This window comes from Micropterus dolomieu, linkage group LG20 (genome assembly GCF_021292245.1).
Source record: "Micropterus dolomieu isolate WLL.071019.BEF.003 ecotype Adirondacks linkage group LG20, ASM2129224v1, whole genome shotgun sequence".
Taxonomy (NCBI): Eukaryota; Metazoa; Chordata; class Actinopteri; order Centrarchiformes; family Centrarchidae; genus Micropterus; species Micropterus dolomieu.
In genome coordinates this window covers 14,657,247-14,682,241 of record NC_060169.1, presented here as the reverse complement: position 1 = coordinate 14,682,241, position 24,995 = coordinate 14,657,247, and the positions used below count along the sequence as shown (strand labels likewise).

The window sequence follows — 24,995 nt, the reverse complement described above, 5'->3', positions numbered from 1 at the left end:
ATTTTATGACTTATCTACAATGTTGATACATTGTTGTTGGATGTTCATGTTAAACATTGCCAAAGTTTCCAAAAATTAGGTTAAAGCATTTATAAGAAATCACTATGAGCAAAAACCTCAGGTTTCCTCCTGTTCTGAACGCTCTGTTTTGAACTGCTTTTTTTACCAACGGCTCTGTTCGTATTACCGAGCCACACGGAGCCAGTGTTCCATATATGGTCTTGTGCTCCCACACTAACGGCACGGCAACGCTCAGTCTGCCTGTTCCGGCCAGCAACAACAACAGCCTGGTAACATGCTTCAGGTCTTGTCCAATCAGAAGACAGTGGGCTTTGAGAGGGGGGGCCTTAAAGAGACAGCAGCATCTACAGCTTGTTCTGACAGAGGCCGAAATGAAGGCCTACATGAAGAGTCAGTATAAGCCATACAGGAGTCACAGAACTACAATATAGGACTGGAAAAGCAGTATAATAGGTCTCCTTTAAGTACTCTTTGAAGGGCTGACTTCTACTGTGTGTCTTTACATTACACAACTGATGCATTTATTTCACACAGAGAGGCCACACATTAGAGACTCAGACTCGAGTGCGACTTAAGTCGCACACACAGTGACTTGATAATCGACTTGAGACTCGTCCCCAAAAGACTTCAGACTCGACTCGGACTCGGATGCGGGACTCGTGAACAATGTTTATTTTTTAGGAAACTTCTGATGAGCTTGCCGTTACCTATAACCTGCCTACATAACACGTAGCATCTTCTGCGCGCGGCCACATGTGAGGGAGGCCAACAAACACCGGCAGCTGCTGTGCCATTCATCATTAACTTTGGCTTTAAAACTTCATATAAGACCCAAACAAAGAAGCGCTGAAGACAAATAGGTTAGTAACCTATGGTAAGTAAACACCACTGACTCAACATTGGCCATCTAATGTTAACTTCTTCCTTCAGTTACAAGCTATGGGAGGTTAACTCCGACTTTCGTTTGTTATGAAAAGATAAATGAGCGTTTGTTTACTTGCCAAACTTGTGGTAGTTGATTAACGTAATCATTTACGTCCCGCTGGCTGCTGTCACGTTAATTATTACCTTTGGCTAGAAAGAGGTTACTGGTTTATTGTTGATCATGTACCTTTTACAGTTTTATTTAGTTATAACGTTACACTGGTTTGAGAGTGGAGGATGTGTTGACTTACAGTAGTTTAAGCTGTCATTGATTGCATTGCACATTACATGGTTGTGCTCTGTAAGTTAAAAACAGGTTACAGGTTTATTGTTGATTATGCAACGTCACAGTTTTATTAAGTTAAAGTTACACTGGGTTTAAGAGTCTGGGGGGTGAGTTGACTTACAGTATTTAATAAGCCGTCAATAATTGCATTGCACATTGGTTGTAATGGTTGTAATGTAAATGAAAAACAGGTTAACAGTATTCCAGTTTTATAAGCAACCTGGATTGAACGCAGCAGGTGATACAACATTCGTAATAACCATGAGAGACTTGAGACTTGAAACTTGACTTGGACTCTAGCTCAAAGACTTGAGAGCATCTCTGATTTCACATTGACATTCATTTTTTAAAGGTTTTGATAGATCAGGCAGTATTTGACAACAAAGATAATTTACACGTGTTTTTACTAGGGCTGGGCAATATGGACCAAAAACTCATATCCCGGTACTGTTAGGCACTGTAGTTCTGCTACCTCTGCTGCAAACACGTCAGTGTGCCCCGCTTCTTTTGGTCTCTCATTGTATGTCTGCTCCGGTAACTTTCTCCATCATTAGTAGGCTACGTTGTATAAAGTCGCCAAAAAAAACCCAGAATGTTTTCTGAACATTTCCTCCCACAATTCCGTTCACAGCAGCAGCTGCGCCGCATGTTAGCCTTTCAAAACAAAACCAACGTGGAAGCTAACGAATCACATCTGCACTATTGTGTTCACTGGTCCATGCTTATTATGTTAATATCCGCCGTGTCGCGACTTGTAACGTAATGACTCTGAAACACTGACTGAACCATTGTTTTTTACAAGCCAGGTCTTCTCCATGTTGTTAGAGACTTTGTGAGTAGACTGCTGCGTGGTAGTGATGTGTGGATCCATCCTAAAGTATCGATATTTCTGATGCCAACGTTTCCTGCTCTAGGATCGATACTCATATAAAAGGATCGATATCTAAACTCAGTCATTTGGAGTGGGTGCTTGTTTTAATAAAAGTATCTTACTGTCACCAGGATGGTCTAATTATACTCTGTTGATAGGAACTACTTTTCCTTCCATCTGTCAAAGTCATGCTCGCGCTATAGCTCTGTGCCGCTGCAGCCCTTTACATTTCCTGCGATTGAATACTGACTCTGGCTGACTGTAAAAACAGCCAGGTCTGGCTGTATTTTAGCTGTAAAGGTAATAATGTTGCTCTCTCCTTATTTCTCTCATAAATACAGAAACGGGAGGGGGGAGGTCACATTAAACTAGAAAAAAGATTTGTAAAAAGTATTGGTATCGGCAATACCAGCCTGGGTATTACTTGGTATTGGATTGGATAGGAATTAAGTGGTATCGCACATCACTACTGCGTGGAGACGCACAGGGAGGGGCATGGCTGTGTGGTGAGAGAGAGAGGAGCAAACGCTGGCAGGACTTTACGAAACATATTAACTCAACATCAAACTACGTCGTTATAAACAGTATTGTCTAATTTTATATCTCTTTTGAAATTATATCGGTATACCTTATTATACTGATATACCGCCCAGCCCTAGGTCTTACTGTAGTGTAAATTCTCAACAGCAGGAAAAAATAAAATCAAAAGTCGAACAAGAGAAGATAAACACTCTCCCTATGATTTATTGTTGGAGGGGTTCGTGGTTGCACTATTGATGCTACCTGGGACTTAAAAACACTAACTTCTGCTTGGCTAATGAAATATACATTTCAAACAATAGTGGCCAAATACAATAAAAGAGGGATGCCATATGTTTGTAATCTGGTCTTCTACTTCTGGGTCAGACCTCTACCCACCACACCACACTACACTCTGACACCCACAACCTCATACAAAAGCTTAACATGCAGGTCAGGAGGATTTGATGTTACAACATTGTCAGCTGGCTTGAAAAACATCAGGGCACAGAGGTGACAAACGCACGCACACTCATGCACACACAAACAAGCGCATGTGTGTGTACCTGTGCCAGTCAGACCGCAAAGCCTGCACGGGTACCTTTATGTCAACAATATACTGATTCACTCCATACTCAGATTAGTGAAGAGATTGAGTGTGGAATTTAATCACATTTGTGAGGTTGACAAAATAACTTTGCAACGAGGGCTTTCAAAGAAAGAAGATGCCCCAGAGAGCGCTTCATTACATCTGTTTTTTCTTCTTCAGGGCTTTGATTGAATGTTTGGCAACTTGAATGTTTTTGCTTTGACTTTCAGTGTCATGATCTTCCTCATCAGCTCTGCTTAATGTTTGTTCTTTTGTGTTCAACACTATCGCCACTGAGCAGCAGGAATGAATTACTCAATATTAAATAGCGATGACATTTTGCTGCCCTGTTTTTGTGTTCTGTTTTGTGTGGAACCTTTTAATTTAAAGCTGCTATAATCGATATTCTTAAAACAACTGTGGATCAAATGACTACGTGTGTGTGAAAGGGGCCACTCGTAGTGGTGAACCCACAGTTGGAAAAAATTACCTGACTGCATTTTCTCCTCAGCTTTGTGGAGCTTTATAGCATTGTTGAGGTCATTGTTTTAGTTGTATGGGCTGCAACTTTACCCTCTTTACTCTTATGGCTCACAAAAAAAAACTGCTGGATGTGTAAATTAGTGGTCTACCGATATGGGTATTACAATGAAAGATGCCTATATTTAGACAGCAGGCTGGTGATGACCGATATATAATGCCAATATCAAAACAAAGAAAAGTCATGTCTAATTCCATTATTCCATGCAGAGTACAATCTAATATAGATGGTTATCTTGTCCTGTAACATGTTGTTTTAGATGGTATTTTTATTAATTAATGAAATAGAAAAATACATTGGGTTATGCTGTAGATTTCAGAACGTGACGTGGTGTTTAAGGGGGAGTGGGGTGTGCTTTGTCAGAAGTGACATCATTCAGCTGCATTATTCGCTACAGTATAACAATATTTAATGCTAGCCAGTACTGGTTTCAGATTAGATTTGCTGTCATATAATCCAACCACCAAATTGTTGTCATTTTTTATGTGTATACTATTGTTTGTATCAATTTTCTAAATAGTAAGTGGAAGTCCAGAGGGTGGCTTTTAATATAAAATTATCATCCACAAAGAGATTTCCAGTTGACCCACTAAAGGCCCTTCCCTTGTCAATAGACATGACTGAGAGCAGCATTTATAAACAACTCAATATGTCGTTAATGGCTGTTCATTAGCAATTTTCTTTACAGATCCTCTAGGTGTAGTGTAGTTTAAACCACGGCAGCAATATATTAGGCCGTTAATTTCGAAACTGTAGCTGATCAATTAATTACTTACTTAGTCTTTGGGTTTAAATGTTGCAAGCGTCCATGGGAAATTATTGACAGAGTGATGTGATACACTCTTAACTTCACTAATCAATCATGTTGAGGATGTCTTCACTGGTAACTATAGGGACCTGTAGAAACAGGCAATTATCCAATTGCACACAATCAAATGTCTTATTCAGGAAATATGAGTTGCTGAAGATTAATCATCATTGATTAGAGACTGTGTGATTTCAATCTGTCCCTTCTCCAGATTAGTTAGCCATTGATCTGTGACAGCAATTTCACGCTTGCGATCAACCAATCGACCCCGTTATAATGTGTGGCTTCTGCTGGGCTTTTTCATGACCTCCTCATTCATCAGGGTGCTGCCTACACGGACATTTACCCTTTCTGTGGCTATACAAGATGAGAAAAGTGCATGTATCTTTCTCTGCATTAGAAGTGTGTTTCTTTGTTTACAGTGGCTTATATTTAAAGACCTAGGGAGTCTGTCGAGGGAGAGATGTGTTTGCCAGACTGGGTGGATTACCCACTGAATTATGCTTCTTTTGATTGCAGATTATGTAAAAGTTTACCTTTGGTAGTGCTAGCACATCTGGACTTGTATTTAATAATGTACAGTTCAGTTTGCTGTAATTTAACATCACTTTGCTAGCCTGCTTACAGATCTCTGAATCACTGTCCACATACTGTAGGTCTTGCATTGTGATGTTGGCAGGTGCCTTTTGGGAAAACACTATAGCCAAACAGAGCTTTGACGACAAAAAACATATTGACAGAAAAATTGCAAGAAGATGGCAACAAGCGTCGATGACATGGACACAGATTGGTTTAAGTTGATTTACAGAAATAACGACTCTTAAACTGCCATATTTCTTTGATCAATGTGAGAAATGTTCGCTGCTCCTAGCAACCACTAGGGCAGCTTCCATGTTGACTGAAAAGTATGTCGATGGATACTGATTGGTTTTCCCAAACAGAAATGGGCTAACATGAAAATTACTGAAGAATGAAAATAAAATGCTAATTCACTCTGATTATCCGGCTCTCACATCACATATGAAGTATCTGATTGATGACAATTGTTCATTCTGTGTTAATGATCACGAGAGACTACATAGTGTACATTATTGTATAATTGGTCTCTTGTCTTATTGATGTTCACCCCTGTCTCAGAAAGGTTACATTTATATACCTACTGTATAATAACTTGCAACAAAATCCATTTAGATAGAAATGTTGATAGTTAATATATCACAAACATGAGGACAGGATGAGTGTACGTTTTTGGTCTGAAACCATCATCTTTTTCTAACCTTAATCAAAAGTGCTTTTGTGTCCTAACCATATTTGGAACTCTGTATGCAAACGTTAGACTCCTGTGTCAAATGTCTGCACTTTGTATGTCCACCCTCCACCCTGACCTTATTCTTCCCAGACTTGCATGTGGGACAAAAACATAGAAAATCCTGCTTGTGAACATAATCCAAGAATCTAGGAGATTGAGTTGTTGTGTTGCAGATTGTACTGTTGTAACAATTCGCCTTACACTAAGACAGCAAGGGAACGTACATACACCAAAGATAAGGTTACGGGCGGATCTGATACCTGTTTAGGAGATTACATTCGGCAGCCTGCTTACCTCCGTTGAAGAAGCCCTGCCTAAACCAGGTAAGCAACTAACTTGCACCTGTACACACTTACAAAAATTATATATTAACGAAAAAAGTCCATGGGATGGGTTTCACAGCGTGTATTTAAAGATATACCAGGTTACACCACGGCGGGATATTAGTCGCTGGAGGCTCGGCCGCACTCCGACGCATCAAACCAACATTACAGACATTATCACCATTTCCGACATACATTCAGTTCACCCTCCAAACCCCCAATGTCCCAGCAGTTCAAATGTTCATTCCAATAACTTAAATCATCCGGATGGAAACAGATGTCCTCCGGTGAAAGAAGGAAAAACGAAAAATACCAGGGTGAAGTGTGGCGAGCCGCCGCAGTCAACAATGTTCCACAGTTAACTTACGCAACCTCGACCCAGTCTGTTTAGCTGATGGGATGATGTAGTAGTCCAGAAAAGTCCAAGCATATGATCCACCAACAAAAGTTCCTTTGTTGCGTCCGTCTGGCAAACCTCACACAGAGCCCACTAAACGCCGACTGCTTCTACCTGTTGCACTCTAGAGTCCCCCCCCCCCCAACGTCACTTCCCACTCTCCTTTTAAAACCTACCCTGTGGCAAAACAATGAGTGGGGGGAAAAAAAATACATAAAGGTCCTGATACATAAATGTATAAACCACAGTTTCTTTGCAAACCAGTATTCTGTGCTATTTTCAAATGCAGATGGACAAGACAAAAATTACCAGAGAAAAACTACCTTAAAACTCTCACACTTTATGAATTCACTGTTTAAACAATTCTTTTTTTTCTCCTAATTTCCATTTTAACTATAAAGTAATTAAAATGCCATCCTGGGTAACATCTCATTTTAACAGTGTTGGTATTCTCCAACCATCTTTCCACTGACAATGAATTGAATCCTGTTACTTGGTGGTCGGTGAAGTTTCTTAATATGGAAGTATATAAATATTATTTAAAGTAATGTGTGGAGTATCTAACTCATTATGCCATTTTAGTCCCATAGGTTTTGAAAGTATAGTATAATGGTTGTAGAAAATTTAGCAATGAAAACTTGTTTATTCAGTATGTGGACCACTTTTGATAGGTACTGACCGCTGCAGAACAGGAACACCCACAATAGCCATCACAGTTTGTCCCTTTGTCAAAGTCCCTCAAATCCTTACACTTGCCCTTTTTCCTGCTTTTAACTTATCCATTCATCCATCGTCAACCACTTATCTTAGGGTCGCGGGGGAGTTTGAGTCAGTCGCAGCTGACATCGGGCGAAAGCCGGGGCACACCCTGGACAGGCCGCCAATCCATCAAATGCCACACATAGACAAACAACCAGTCACACTCACACTCACACAAGGACAATTTAGGGTCACCAATCAACCTAGTCCGCATGTCTTTGAACGGTGAAGCCGGAGCACCATTAGAGAACCCACGCAGACACGGGGAGAACATGCAAACTCTACACAGAAAGGGGCAACCACAACCTTTTTGCTGTAAGGCCACAGTGCTATCCACCAGACCACCGTGTGGACAACCCCTCTTTTAACATTTCAACTTTGGAAAAAATGCTTGCTGCCTATTATATCCCACTCACTGACAGGTGCCTCGGTAATAAGATAATCAGGATTATTCACTTCACCTGTCAGTGGTCATAATGTTATGGTTGATCAATGTAAATGTCTTGCTGTGCTCACACATAAGGACAAGTCAATGTAGATTTCAGTGGATTTTCAAGAGCCCTCTATGACCTAGTTTAGACATACCATATGGGTTAGGGAGGTTACCCAGGATAAGGTGATTGGATAATGAGGATCGCCATGAAGGATATTTATATACTCTGTATCATGACTCTGATGAAGTCGTATATTGTGTCAAAATGTTAGTCCTTGCACCTAATAAAAAGGGATTAAACAAGCAGTACTGTTCTTCAGCTTTCTCATGGACTCAACCACTCATGGACTGAAAGCTGCTAATATGAATGCGTTACGCCACACATGGTAGGAGCTATTTCTCTGCGTATGCGCTGACTGAGCAGCTTTCATGGAATAAATTGGCCACCATGTTTAGATTCCTCATCTTTTGTTTAATACATCTGTGGCTGAAATACTCCAGTAGCAGCCTAACACGGAGCAGTATTCTGTTTGTTTTTGAAACACTGGTGATGGTGTACTGAATAATGTCGACACTGACAGCACTAGCAGACAGTCCATTATGGTGACTACAGTTTGAATTTTTGACTTCTAGATCCTACCCTTGGTGTAATTTTTTCTGTGTTAAATGGAGGGGAAAAATATCTGTGTTTTTTATGATCAGTATCGGGGCTGCACGATAAATCTAAACGCAGTTGCAATCGCGATGTCTTCCTATGAGATTACATAATCGCAAAAGGGTGCGATTTAATTAAACAAAAAAAAGTGTGCTGTGCGTGTGTGAGACACTTGTCTCTGTGTATAAAATTATAAATATGAACCAGAACAATGATTTACGAGCAGTGTGCCAGTAACATTAAAGACAATAACCTACTGTAACCCCCCTCCCCGCCCTGCCACTAATCGTTCAAAACATAGTCGGACTGGCTACCGGAGCAGAGAGAGAAACGCCGGTGAGCCGGTCGCTCTGTGACAGAGACAGAGAGGCGTTGTAGGCAGCTGAAGCTTGAAGACAGAAGAAAATAAGAAGAAGAAAAGGAATGTTTGGGTTTAGCTAGCTGGCCATTTAACATTAGCTGTATCTGAGCCTTTTTTTGCCTTTATTATTGTTACAGCCATGTGACTATTAACAAGTTAGTACTTAGCATTAACAAATAAGATACCAATGTAGAGCCCTCTTGCACAAGGATTTAGTGAATAAAAACAACCCACAGAAATGAAACTGCTGTAACTGGAATTAACATTGAACTAGTGGTAAAATAATATCCTATTATATAAAATTATAATGAAAATAGTAATTAATATATTAACATTATACTAATTTGTTCCATTATATCGCAATTTCAAATGACAGTTTTGACCACATTAGTTGCTGTATGACTTTTTCTCCAAATAATGAAGCCCTAATCAGTATTGTGATTAAATATGTAATTATTTTGATACATTTAACTCTCCGCCTTTACCAAAGAGGCCCTGAGGCATTTTCATGGATACAAACAGCAAGTTACCTTTATATTCAGTAAGGATGTGACGAGACTCTCTCAACAGATGAGACTACATCCGAGATTGGGATCACAAGATCGAGACAAGATTTTAACACTATTTTTAACAAATCTTCAATGCTGAATTCTGTGAAAATTTTGAGCATTTAACACTTAATTTCTTCATTCTGCACAATGTTATGGTGGAAATTTTTTTTTCTGTAAAGGGAAACATTTCAAAATATAACTCAATATAATGCAGTGTAGCTCTCAGGCATTCTGTGTTGCTTTCAAACATCTTTCTCCTGTAGATCAACTTTTCTCATTAGCATCCCTGCTGAGTCAACACACACGCAGACATGATTTAGTCTTCCTCTTTTGTGTCTTTTGTTTGGGGAATTAACCTCTTTAAATGTCTGTGTGGCACCTTTTCACCTCAATGATAAAGTAATTAATTTTAATAAAGTTATAAACTCCTGGACTTTAATAGCTCCTGTGTTTCAGCAGTTTTATTTTTCCTCATGTTCAAAACTTGCTGTACTTTCAGAATCTCTCCTACATATCTGCGTTCCCTGACTTGTTGAGAAAAAACTGAGACTAATGTTTACTGCCTATTTATCATGTATTTATTGTACTTTGCAAACTTTACTTATTTACATAGAACTGTTTATTACTTATATGTAGTGTGTGTGTGTGTGTGGGTTTATTGTGCTGTGGTTGTGGAACCATACGTGCACTGATGCTCAGCACGAATGAAGTTCCTAATGGATAAATAAAGTTCTTTGAATTGAATTAAAAGCTAAATGGCTCTAACCCTAACCCCCTAACCCAATAAGCTAAACAACTTTCAGCAATAACCCACATGAACAACTTCACTCCAGCAGCACCCGCATATTGACAACTATACACACCTCGTTCCGCTTCCCAGTGGCGTTAAACTTAGGACTGGTAGTTTTCTTTGTTTGGCTTTGTTACGATCTTCGATAAGTTGGCGTCTCTAGTGTGTGTGCCGTGTCTGCTTGCCCTGCTATTGTTTGTGGTTTGCGACAAACTGTATATTAGTATGTGCGGGGTTTATCTACAGTCTTGCAGGGGTTAGTTTAGCTTAGTGGCAGAAACTAAGCTGACCACTGGTGGATGCTACTGGTACCTGCGTGGAGTGATCTGCCCATGTGTACACTATAATCCTAATAAAACCCTTTAGAAATACAAAAATATCTTCACAATCACTGAAATCAATACACCTTAAATGACTCCAAGTGGGCAGTTACAGATGCCTTTGCTTGTCGTTAAGGTCAGAGAAAGGTCAACTTGTAGGTAACAATTACTAAGATGTTTCAAGTATGCTCTGCAGTGGCTTTAAATCTAACAATATTACCTACATTGTTGTCCAGTGAGGTTATAACAACAAACTGCTAGTAAATCCTACTTTACAATTTACAAGTTTTCATATCAGACTGAGGAGCCCTGATACTGCTGATATCCGTGCACTTTAGGTTGAGCTTGATCTTATTTATGCTTCACAGACTGCGTCCCACGACGAATTTCAGAGGTCCTGATTCAATACCTTAAAGGTGATAAGCTTAAAACAATAATCTGGTGTTCTTAAAAAAAGTCTATCTGCCAGCTGTCTCTCATTTACACTTGACAACTACCAAGCTAGCCACAAACTACTTGTCTGTAAATGACATGATCCAGTCATTTAAATATCTCTAATAATGCCAGGGCCTTGATCATATGTAGATAACGAAACATAACTAACATAATCAGAAAATATAAGTACTAGTGTTGTAGTCAAGACTGCCCAAACCAAGACCAAGTCAAGACCAAGACCAGAGTTTATTGAGACCTAGACAAGACCAAGACTTTTAGGGGCTGAGACCAAGTCGAGACCAAGACCGAGGGAGGGCGAGACAGAGTCAAGACTAAATCCAGTTCCCCACATGACATGACACAATAAAATGTGGAATGAGATCATAGGTACTTCTCAAATTGATCTGAAAGATCCACGTTCCCATTAAAACACCCACATACAAACACTAAGGAAGGAGACACAGCCGTAATGAAAGAAAACATAGAGAAATTATCAATATTAGATAATATTATTCTATATCCAATATATATAAAATATATTTTATTCGATGAACTATATGAATAGAATTTTTTTTGTATTTTCTTTTAGCTTTTGCAATACTGTTGTATTAACATTCATGCAAATTAAGCAAATTTAATTTTGACCTGACTTATTTTCTCCGTGAGATGGAAGAATTTAGAAAGTTGCATGGCGCTGCGGAAAGCCCCCAGCTGTTGTAGTGTGTGAATCACGCGTAAATTTCATCCAGCCAGAGGGAACGATCATCAACTGTTCACAGCGCGCCAGTCATAATATAGCGACACAACCCATTGGTAGGTATCGGAGATGGTGTGTACAGGGCCAGGAGATTGCATGGCGACTGGGCACGGTGCGGACGGTCGGTGATTGTTCCCTCTGGCTGGATGAAGCATAATCTGCTGGCATTTCCTCGCGTCTGGGTCATTCCAGCATACTGTAGCTGTTTCTGCTGGGGTTTACCAAAGCAGTTTTTCCAGGTGTGCTGTCCCAAGTACTTAGTGCAATCTCAGGCAGGATGGGCATTTACATACAATTTCCACATACTCTGGACGCACTGAACGAAATCAAACAGTTTTTTTACGTTGTGGCTGCTTTCCCTCCTTCTCCATGGCGGAAATCATTAAAACACACAAAAACCTCATTGAAATACTCCCACCTCCATTGTGTTTGCTCCTGTTGTCATCTACGCAATAATTCTTAGTAAATCATCCATAACAGGTACTAACATTGCATGTGCAATATTTCAATATTATTTCGTACTCTTCATTCGGGATGTTAGTAAATCGGGCCCTAAGAGCTGAAATCAACGTAAATATCTTTATTCAACACTCCTTTTCCATGCTTACCATCGCCGGGAGGGGTGACAGTCGTTAACTGTAACAGCACTTTTGTAATTAGGGTTATTGGTTGCATTTGATGCAACACGTTTTACATCCAATCAAAGTTAGGATGTTAACAATTAGATAATGACAATGATCAGACAATGCGAAAGCAATTTATTGATCTTCCCAAAGTCTTGGTCTTGACTGATCTTGAAATAAAATCCCTAGTCCTCAATGACAGAGGCAAGACAGAGTACAAATGCGGTCGATTCCGAGATGAGACCAAGACCATCAAAAAGTGGTCTTGAGACCAAGACCGGTCTCGAGTACTACAACACTAATAAGGACTATGGTTTGCAGATCATTCAGTGTTGCTTTAAAGAGGTGGTATTATGCTCATTTCGAGGTTCAAAATCTTATTTAGGGGTTGTACCAGAACAGGTTTACATGGTTTAATTTTCAAAAAACACTATATTTTTCCTCATACTGCACATTGCTGCAGCTCCTCTTTTCACCTGATGTGTTGAATGCTCAGACTAGCTTGGTTTGAGGGCGTGCCTGACCCCGCTAGCCGCTTGGCAAGCTTTATGACGCGTTTTCATTGTGACGTCACAAGTAAAGGAAGTGAAGGGCTGGACTACAAACGAGCTGTTTTCAAGCTGCTCAGAGCAGAGCTTTCTGTGGGAGATGGGAACTCCCTTTGGGCTTTTTCACTTTGCAAACCTGTTACATGCACAAAAAAGATATATAACTCAATAAAGGATAGGGGGAAAGCCAAAAAGCATAATACCACCTCTTTAATCCTTCTTTTACTGTCAAGAGTATTGATGTGACAAATGTGTGTCCACTTTTAAGAGGCTCTCTCTCTCAAATATCTTAAACAACTATATGGATCAAGTTGCTTAGTATGCTTCCCCTCATGTAAAGAGTCCACTTCAGTGTTATTCACAAAAACCCTAGAAATTAGCTTTGGCATCCTGCATGCTTTGCATTAAATTAAACATCAGCAAGCTCAGAAACTCATTTCATGGCACATTCCCTCTTCTTCTGGGTCAATATGGAACATTTCTCTGTACAGCCGCTCCCAGTCCTCCAGCTTACTCACCATTTATCATCCATACTTGACCTCTCACTTTGCTCAAGAGGCCCAAAGCACACTGCACATCGGCTCTCTCATATGGAAACAGTTAAAGAGAATCTGAGATCTCAGAATAAATAGCTTAGTCAGCTGTGACTCTAGAAGTGATTACCTATCTATCCATCCATCCATCCATCCATCCATCCATCTATTTATTTATCTATCTAGTCAATTTTCATAATCTTACCTTTTCAGCATGGGAGAAATGTAAATTCATTATTAAAGGAAATCCTCGTGATTACGTGTCTCATGTCTACACATTGCACAGAATAGGGTAACCGTTACATTCCACAGATTTGTATTGGTTGTGTGATACAAATTATGCTCAGAATCCTCTTTCCAGCACCAACAAGTTGATTTTCTTGGCAAAAAGGTCTGAGAAACCAACTGTACACTACCTGTCTAATGCTAAAGAGCAGCTAGACAAAATTAGCAACTAGCAGGTGAACATAGTGGAGCATTCAGCAGACCCAAAAGATTTGGTAATATTTAAATTTAATGAAATATTAATAATAATATTTAGGAGTTGGTGGCGACCAAAACTAAACAGCAGGGTGAACCTGGCCTTGTATTTGCCAGGTGGCCCGAAAGGCAACTCCAGATTAATGCCAATGTTTCTCCATGTGTGCTGGATGGGCAAATTATTATTAATGTTTTCCCCCAAAAAATTTGCCATAACACTTCTATACTGTATGGTAATAATAGATGCATTCAAGATGACTGCTGCTGACTTTTACTTACTTTATGGTCAAATGTGAGCTGCAGGTGACTGCTGGGGTGGGGTAAAGGAACATGGCAGTCAAGTCGGATACATTTTACCTCCTGTAGAGTGCTTGAGCTTAGAACAATGGCTGACCTGGTTGCAAATGAAAATGCTGTGAAAACAGACAAATCGTGGTTCCCACTTGGTGCAGCCGGAGATAAGCAACCACGGTTCACAGACTATGTAGCCGCATTGCTCTCATGCCGTTTTAACATCATATGACATGGTGACGTTTTGGAGCACTGTCGAAAGTTGGACAAAATTTCTAACCAGCATTGCATGACGTTCTGCGATGGACTGGCGACCTGTCCAGGGTGTACCCCGCCTTGCGCCCGATGTCAGATGGGATTGGCTCCAGCCCCCCTGCGACCCTGTACGAAGGATAAGCGGTTGACGATGGATGGATGGATGGATTGCATCACGTTAAATCAGTGCCGTAAAGCACTGCATGAAGTCAAACACATCTATTACATCACAGCTATGTGTTTTCTGACCCCAAGTTGCCAACAAAAATATCCATTCATGCAGATTTAAAATTAGGGAGGAAATTTAAAATGTGCCTATAATATACTGAGCCTTCAGTTATTACCCCAAACCTTCATATGTTTAAACCCACAGCATAAAAAAGGAGACAGATTTAAATATAAGACTTTTTCAGTGATTTGCAGAAGCACAGATCAGAACATGACAGGATTATTCTCTTAGTTCTTATGTGATGTGCAACTGTACTGAGAGAAAGACGCTTCAACTATCCCATTATTGCGACACATAAGCTCTTTCAATGTTTGTACGTAGGTGTTGAAACACGGAGTCCTTGGTGAGCTCTTTCAATAAGTGGTGCCAACCTCTGTGTCTGGAAGCTGTTGGTACGTATCTGTAGGTACATTAACAGCCTTCGTTTTTATCCTTTGACCTATTCCCAGTCAACATGGGCGGAGCCACAAAACATACATGTGAGAATGTGTTTTTAGCCATAGTAGATAGATCTCTCAGCCAGAAAAATACCCTCAGTAATGGTATTGAAGAAAAAGAACAAATTGTTACAGCTCATCACACTTCAGCAATTCATGAGTTAAATTGATTGAACTCAGTCTCGGTTTCCATTGTGAGATTACACAGAGGATATTACAGAAAGGCTGTTTTCCATCACTGAGAAGACAGAGTCTCCTAAGCAGATGGAATTTTTAATTAACACAATGCCACTGACTCGGTTAAAACACTAGGAAGCCTTATGGGGGCAATCACAAAGTAGTACTCTGATGTTGTTGATACATTATACAATGCTCCATCATACAATGTATGTCACATTATCTCTTTTTTTTTTTTTTTTTTTTTTTTTAAATCATTCCATTAAAGATTTAAGCTTTATAGCAAATAAGGGTTAGGGTAATTCTCTCTGACTGTTACATGTTCCAGAGAGTTAATGGATTTTAATCAAAGTCAGCAGTGTAACACTAAGCTTACAATAGTGTTGCTCTCATAAAGAAAGAAAAAACAGTCTTAACGCATTGGCTGGTTGATGTGTGTCAGTTGATGCCCATTGCACTGTCTGGACACGCTGTACAGACTAAGGATATAGTCAAGGTACGGTACAGGATGTGCTGACCTGGGAAATTAATGTTATAAAATTGCTGTTTTCTACAGTGTTGATGCGCGTTGATGGTGTATCAACCTGCAAGGGTGTGTGTGATGACATTTAATTGGCTTAGAAAACAACATGGACATAGAAAACATAATGTTTGGGTGTTTTGAAACACTACATATGCCACAGATGGGGGGTTTAGCTTTCCGACAAATAGAAAGGCAAACTAAAAACATAAAGGTGTCTTTGACTTTGACAGAACCCAAACATAGGACTGAGGACTCTCAAATGTTACGTTAAGACTAATTCATACAAAGTCATTGGAAATATACGGTTAGCCTTGTATTTAGCTGGGGCTGCACAAACTGAGGCAAAGCCATGTCCACCTGAGTTGGAAACTTGATGGACAAATTTGTGCTTTTTCCAGAATTAATCTGCTTCATAAATGTACAGGGACATGAGGAAAGAGGAGAGAGACTTGAGGGAAATAACAGAAACTCAGTTCATGATGAGTTCTGAGATCACTTAGCAGGGAATGAAATTAGCACCTGCCACCTGCCATATACAGGGTAAATGTTGGCTGTGGCAGGTAAAAATTTCCAGTCACCTGCCACCATGGCAAATAAGTTTTTCTTAAATTAATAAATATTATTTTTCAAAAGCAATTCTTAAATAGTATAGACTAGTCTGGCATCAAGGTTGCATGATATATCCCATATTTCTACTGTCAGGTGCCATGGACTCTGTGTTTATTGTTCTAAAGGGTTCTAAATACACTTTAGAAGTGGCAGACAAAAAAGATTGAGTGGCTGGTAGAAATATTCAGTAAGCTGCAACAATGGCAGGTGAGGAAAAATGTATTCATTTCAGACCCTGTCACTTATGCTTAGAGGATGACCAACCACACGCGCACTTTCACGCATGTTCAATGTATACATTGCTTGCTAACGCACCAGGGTCAAACAAATTGGCAAACGGACCAGTGGTCTAAATTGTGTCAATAAAGCAATTTGAAAATTTGCTTACGCTCTATCTGAACTCACCTGTAGAGGCAGTTTAATCTAGCACCTGTCCTAAGTGGTAGTTCTTAGAACCAGCAGCATTTTTAAAAGAGTTGCACAAAGAGCTGTCTGGTATTTTTCAGGTTCTGTGTAGAGGTGGGTATTTTATAATGGGATTATACAACATTAATAATGACAGGTCAATACTCACTGAAGTTAGATCTGCAGTACATCTAATTATACATCAAAGAACAACTTACAGTACCAGCCATTGTTCTTGAATGACAGGATAATCATTGTGCTGCAATTCATTTCACATACATGAGTGCTCTCTGAGGTTCTTCTCACTTCAGAAATTTGTGAGAGTAGGAAATTATGCAAGCTGTTTTGCTGTAAAAGACCCCCTGAAGATGGTGTTTAGTGCTCAAAATGGTTCTCCAAATGTAAATGACTCATGATATACAGCCGCCTTTTTAAGAAACCATTAAGGAAAGTTTTTAACCAGCAAGAGTTCAACAGAGAAAACAAAGCGGTTTAAGTAGATTCTTATTTTGACACGCATTATACACACTAATATTTTTAGCATGCTTTTTCATAGTTTTGAAGAACACTCAAAAGTCAAAAGTCTTGTTTTAAGTACCATGACTCTTTGTATACAGTGTTCAGCGACAGTTTGGCAGCATGAGTATGCATGAGAATCTGTATGAGTGTTTGTCAGCCTGATTTACCCCTTTCCAACTGGGATGGCAGAGGTCTTTTTTGGTTATTCTCTTTTTTTGCTTTTTGCTTTTTTCCTTCGCTGGACTCTGATTGGCTCAGAGGTTGCCATATCATCTACATATAGCCAAAATACACAATTTTAAGTGTAATACATCAGATCTAAAGTAGTTACTGGTTTAGATGGAAAGTACATTCACTGTATATATTAAAATCCTAAACATGAACCAGATTTATGAATCATGTTCAATGTTCATGTAAAAGGTAGGCTTGCTAAACACAATCAAAAGTTGATCATTAGCCACATTTGGAGTCTTTACAGATGTTTATGCCAATTATTCCCTGTATACCCATGTCTCAAAAAACAATCACCAACAAAGTCTACAAATGATCAAATAATACATTCAAGAAGCAGTATAAAACGAGCCAAACATGTAATGCTGTGTGTAGGTGTGTGTGTGTAGGGGGTATTCAAAAACAGCATGCATGCTCAATAAACGCTCAATGGGGCAATAAAGCTTAAAAACCCCTTACTGTTCATTTTTATGAGCTAATACATGCAGTCAGAATGTAGGGTTTCTTCTCCTTCTGCAACAGAGCGCTTCCTGGACTTGAGCCCGAACCTCTCATTCGCAGATGCTCGGCATGTGAGAGCTGAACAGAGAGCTCCCAACACAGAGGTAAACTGAGGCCAATTGCTCAGTGTGAACACTGTAAAGTAACTCATCAGCAAAACAGCAGCCTGCCACCCCAGGACAGCAACCTGGCGTGCTTAGGTCACGAAAATTACAATGGAGGAGTGTGCAATCTGTGAGGAATCTGTGGAGTATATTTACGTTCATCAACTTGAGTATCCCTGAGAACAACGTGGATCTGCCCTTGTGAGGGCATGCTGTCAACTGATAGCCAACTGTCGTTTACTCTGAGTTATGTTAGGAACACACACAATTCTTTGATGTGTTACATACAACCATCATACCTGCAAAGTTTACTGTGACAAACTGTGACTGTAATAATACAGACATTAAACTAATTTAAATGAATCTAACTGTCACTTTAACATGTACACATGTACATTATATGTATATGTGTAGTTTTTACCAATTGTAAATGTGTACCACGATATGCAGATGCAGACAGTAAAAAAGATTACATAAAAGGTAACAAAAAGGTATTTGTCAAGCTTATTTTCTCATGTTTTTGTGTGTATGTGTATAATTGGGACAGTTTTTGAAATTGGTCCAGGATTGAGCGAGTGAACTGCAGTCGGCGGCAACAAAACAGGGCTGCATGCGATCCTTGTGAGCAATTGCATCCTCTAAAGTTCTTGTTTTGCTGATTATTTTTACCTGACAGAACACAGGAGTTGCTGGTCTTCTGCTGCCTCTGTCAACTAGTTTGTTTGTGTTATTGTGTGAGTTTTGTGTTTTTAAGGGTTAAAAACATCAAAGTTATGTTGTTACACAAGCTAACCGATCGAAGCAGTGGTAGAACAGAGAGGTAAAATTACTATTTTTGCCAAGGGAGTCTGGTGGCTTTCATGAGAGCGATACAGCGACTGTTCCTGGTTAAACAAAAAGGATCTTGCTCTTCAAAAACATTACATTTACTCATTTGGCACACACTTTTATCCAAAGCGATTTGAGAAACAACATACACGCATCAGTAAAGTAAGATATCTAAAAGTGACAAAAGATACTTGTAAGAGCAGCAATAAATACTAGTATGAGCTATTAGCACGTATGACATCAATGGGATAAATACCTAGGGGAAATAAGTATGAGTTGACGAATAGTGCAATCAATTCAAGAGAACTGGAAGGAGAAGAATACAGGAAGTGTATGTTAGAGGTTAGGGGTTAGAGGTGTTATAAGTGGAAGTGTTCTCAGAAGAGATGAGTTTTCAAGAGCTTCTTGAAGTTAGAGACATTGCTTTGTATGTAGGGATGGCAGAACCAGACAGCGTTTGTTGGAGGAGCGCAGTGGCCGAGAAGGAACGTAAGCTTGTATTATGGAGTTTAGGTAGATGGGTGCAGACCCAGTAGTCATTCTGTATGCAAGTATTAGTGACTTGAATTTGATTCGGGAGGCCATGGGTGGCCAGTGGAGGTCGCTAAATAATGATGTGATATTAGTCCTTTTGGGCTGATCAAAAACCAGACACGCGTTCTGAACCATTTGTAGGTGTTTCACTGCACAAGCTGAAAAAAACATATATCTCTATCCTTTCCATAATGTTGTCTGACACTTAACAATCTCTGCCTGTCAATTACAAAAACTAGCACTTTAGTGGACGTACTTTGACGGTGAGCAATTGCCCGCAAGGATTACGTTTTTGCTGCTGTCGACTGCAGTGCGTTTGCTCAATACTGGACCAATTTCAAAAAATGTGCCAATGTTCTAATTAGTCACAAAGACACACAAACATGGGAAAAAGGGTTCAGGTTGAACAATACCAGAGTTACCCTTTAAAGTCAGCAAAACTGTTAGAGCGTATTCACCTTCTGTAATATGATGTATTTCCAAGTGAAATGGAATATGATGATAGTGTATAGGTATGAGAGGAGTTTAAATCAAATCCATAAGATTTGATTGCACTGCTTATAAGTGGACATAGGTTAGCATGAGATACGTGGCAGTCATATAGCAAGAGATAACTGAAGAAATTGACACAAGGACACAGAATCAAAACTTGGAATATTTCCCATGTTTACTCTTACTAACCATTTTGAATACATTGTAACAGCCTTCTTCAAAATCATATCAGTTGTAAACCATTTGTGGCTTTTACAGGATAATGTACCCATCATGTCATTCAGTGTATTTTGTTGGTGTCTAATTGCAGTGCAGTTCCTATACCAGGATAGTGCTTCTTTTTCTGTCACAATACTGGGAGTATCTTCTTTCGTCTGCAGTACTGTTGTCAACAATTTTCTTTTTTCAGAGTGCTCCAAATGAGAAAATTTCAGGATAATGGGTAGGCTGTTGTAGCCTGACAGAAAGTGATTACACTACCCTTTGTAGTTTTTTATTCTAAAAACTGATGGTGGGATGCACATGACATCCCCATGGCTCGCGTCAGCTTCAGTGGGCTTAGGAAATTAAGGGCATATCAAGATTGACACACATCTACATGATACAGAACCAGAGAACGCCTCTAGTTGACCCCTAACAAGCAAGCACACACACACACACACACACACATTTTTCAAACACACAATCAATTGGAGGCTGACTTGTGGCCTCAACAGTATTTGCATGGCAAACTGGAAAACTTTTGAAACTGATGTGACTTGAACTCTGGACAAGTTTTTCTGTAACCAAAGCAGCTTGCCAGCTTTTACCATGGGAGTGCTGCCTATGGTCGCAGTGCTCACGGGGTCTGTGCTTCTTGCAGAGAGAACACATTACTCTTAACAGCTTGGCTGAAATTGGACCACCAGATGGCATCTCTGCATCTCTCCAGACACTTGATTAAGATCCGATGCCTGTGGTCTATCCTCTCCAGAATCACAGCTCTCATGTGGAGTGGAATCAATATTTGATTTCCTCTTTTAAGTTGTGTTCACTTAAATATATTTTTCTCCATAGAGGCCCCCAAGGCAGATACAGATATGTACATGACAAAAGTTATTTAGGCATTAAGGCACTGTTTGAGTGAAAGTATGCAGTAGATCTATGCTTTTTAAACAGGTGTGGTCAACATGATGTATTTACAATACATACAATTTACTTTAGGCTTCCATGTGATGGATGGGGCTGTTTCAGGAAATTTCAATAAATTAAAAATCATGTTTTTCATGTCTTGACTTGATTGGTGGTTGACTAAAGAGACATCACTTTTATACTTAATGCACACAAACTTGCCACAACTGGTCTGCTTTCCTTGTAATTGATAGGGGTTCACCTAATAAGTGCCCTTTAAGTAAGTGTCAACATTATACAGTAGTGTGTTGTGTAAAACGATTAGTTAATTTTTTTGTATTTGTATTTATGGTGCATTTCCACCAGAATTCCAGCCTTTACAATAACTTTACTTTAATTTGATAATTTGATAGCAACACCATCATCAATTTCAGTTGTAGCTGGTAACTCTATGCTAAATATGTAGAAATGGTTTATAAGAGGGAATATGACATAATAAAATATTTACATAATATAAATATAAACCAAGATAAAAAAGGGATTTTGTCTCCACTTATAAAAATGTTAGCAAACGAATAACAACACAAATTCAACGACAGTCTTTTGTTATTCGTCATTGTCATTTTCCTTCTTGGATTGACCTTTACTTATTGACCCAACATTACAGGTGTCCAATAATTATTTTCACATTTTCAGCTGCCAACTTCATGGATGTGTGGGACACGAGAAACCACTTTGTGATAATATCTGTCGAGGCAGAGGATCAAAATGGCAGTTCTGGGGTTAAGAGCTACTGCAGCACTATGTGTTAAAGGGCTAAAGGAGCCAATGCTTTTCAAACAATGTCATGAAAATGCTTGATCTCCATTGCCAAACACAGCATTACTAATTAAAACACTGTAGCTAAGTAAGCCAGTTAGAAAATGTCAGCCAGTAGATAATCATCAGTCACCAAATATAAATTTGTTTAGGGAAATAAGTTGTATGAACTTCAATCTTGAACATTATTGAGAGTGCTTGCAATGATCAGACAAGTTAGCAAGTCACTGGTGAAGAAAGTTTTTTGAGAGTTAAAGGAAAGTGAATAGTCTTACATTTGGAAGATGACCAGGAACTCACTTTAAATGGCTTTGGATATGTAAATATAGTTGTGTGCTAACATGCCTAAAGAACTTTGTAAGGCGGTAAAATGCCCAGAATGTGCTTTTGGCAGCTTGTTCTGGAGTCCTTCTGCCTCCAAGTAACAAAAAACAAACAAAAAAAGTAGTAGTAATAGCTTTAAGATGAATTCCACTTCTGCACAAATATTGTCTAGCTTGAACCATTTCTGTCATTGACTGCTGAGCTTGTCCATGTTATGATGCACAGAACCATTGTTAGATTACTTTCCAAATTAATAAACTACAAATTGGGAACAAGTTGTTCTGCAACACTCAACGGTGCTTCTGTAGTGCTCCATGCATTTAGACCTTGAACATGCTTACTTGATACCAAAGAAAACATGTAAACAGACAGCAGTCTTCCAGCAGTGTTGTACCGCATCTCCCTGCTAATCTGACTGTGTGCTTGAGAGTGACTGGAGGTCAGAGCACATTATTGACCGTTCTGAAGATGTAATAGTGGAAACAGGGATGGGATCAAGGAAGTGAACGCTTGCTGTGACTTCCAACTCCACTAGAGCTGCAGTAAATAGAAAATTGTGAAAATCCCACTTTTCTTTTCTTGTGTCATTTCTTGAAAGCCACATGTTTGTGATGGCTGGTAGTATAGATAGAGGTCAACACATTTTTTAGGTAGGTCAGTGGCGCTGGTGTGCAGTCCAGTCCTCTCTAAAGACAGAGTTTAATATGGTAGATATCGTAGGACAGGACAATTGCTTGTATATTTTGTGATTTTTGTACTTTTAGGTGTGAAGTTATTACTGTGACGAGCCAAGTGACAAGTCATGCAAGCTTTGTCAGCTAAAATAATCATTTTGATATCATGCCAGCAGAACAGACACCTTTCACTACAGTTTCAATGTCTGTATCTGTATGTCACAGACATAATTTTTTACTTTACTTATAATTAAAAGCCCTATAGTGTTTTTTTTTGCAGCAGCAGTTCAGCGAGGTAGCTGTCACGCACAGGTAGCGGTGTGGCCCAAGCATAAAGATGATCTCAACATGTGTCGAGTGAAAGGCAAGGAAACACACTGGGTTAGCTCACCAATTGCAGGTCTAACAATAAGAAGGATTTACAAACTTATAGGCACACAGGAGAAAATGCAGACTCCTGTCAGAACGAACCAAGGCCAAGATTGACAATGGAGGGGGTGCTGGAAGCAATATTTTGGAAAGGGGGGCGCTGAGCTGCTTTTGGGGGGCGTTTGTTTCTTGGAAATTTGCTATTTTTCCTGATTAGTTTCATTGTCCGAACATTCGGTGCATTCCTATAAATTACTGGACGAAGCCACCCCGCAGTTTGAATGGAGAGCAGTGAAGCCAGTTTTGGTCCTAAGAAATACTACTACAGGGCGAGCTCTTGTTGGCACCAGTGTCTACTGTGCATGATTGCGCAGCATAAGCACGGTTTAATGACATAGAGCAACGGCTGAAACACCGTAGTTCTGGTAGCTGCATAGCTGCACAAACAAAAGTCTTCTAGCTCAGTGTGTTTCTCTGACTCGGATCGTCACTGTTTAATCCGCCCACCTACAATGCTCACCTACAAACACGAAGGGATCGTCACTGATGGCCTAATAGTTTTTTTTTTTTAGATTCGCCTAGAGTTTATAATCTAACCAATACCGCTACATTGCTCATGCGCGACGGGATGTTGCAGGTTCTTGACGTCATTTTTGGGCCTACATGGTCCCTCCATGCAGGCTTTTTTCGGCTTCACTGTTCGATCTCTGGTTTCCCCCCTTGGTCGCTCTCTGTGCCTCCGGCTGTCGCCATCTTGGCAGTTCCCTATTTTGTTTTTACTTCATTATTCAGTCTGACATTATGTTCACGGTAGATTGTTCTGATTGGGCTCAGTTGTTTTTACTTAACACAGTTTATCAAGACAACACCAATCCTTTTTGACTAGATGTTGGTGGATTTTCAGGGGGTCTGGAACTGAGCTAGAGACATAAGTTAAAAGCTGTGTCCACACAGTTTTGGCTGTTCACAATTTATTAAAGGAAAAATATGGCTGCTCAATAAAAAAAATTGTCATGTGGTACAGTAGGAGGATGGAGAGACAGGATTTCATTTATGCAACTCAAAAGAGATTTGGTTAAGTTTATACATGTCGTTTTTATCTGTGCATATTCTTCCCAGTGCTGCTAATGTTGTGGGCAGATTACATGTCAGATGAATTCATGTGGACTCTCACAAGGGTTATTGTACTTAAATTTATGCTCAGCACCATCAGCAATAACCTATTCAATTATCCCTACTGCCAGCACCAAAATGTTAAAACTGACATATGACATGAGTCCATCTCCAGTGAATATAAGTATTTTGAGAAACATCTGAGGCTGATCAATCAGGTTCTCATTAGGTCGTAACCTGTTAAATTGAAGATCCCATTCAGATTATTTGCACTCTGCAGTAATGCTTCAGAATGGTTAAACTTGTTTGATGTCACACGTTTGGAGGGGGATTGGGTCTGATGTCGCCTCAGAGTACTGAGCAGAATCCACAGTTTAGGTATGTCTTTGGAAAAAGCTTGAGGAAAGGCTTATTTAGGCACCATGACACAGAGAGTGAAGTAGGAGGCAGGGGATAAAGAAGCTAATCTTGTCAGCCCAAAGCCTGCTCCTCTTTCTGAATAACATTGCAGTTTGGTATTCTTTGTCCTGGCATTTAAATGGAAATATTATGAGACTTCGGCCTGTTGAGGAACATTTCACAGCTGTCTCTGCCCTGAGAGAAAGCAGACAATTCGGC

At 39.6% G+C, this 24,995-nt stretch overlaps 1 protein-coding gene across 3 annotated transcripts in view; it reads left to right on the top strand.

Moving 5' to 3' along the window:
• The window catches only part of gpc6a (glypican 6a), a 297,605-nt gene that overhangs the window by 48,099 nt on the left and 224,511 nt on the right, over positions 1-24,995 (top strand). The window lies entirely within an intron of this gene.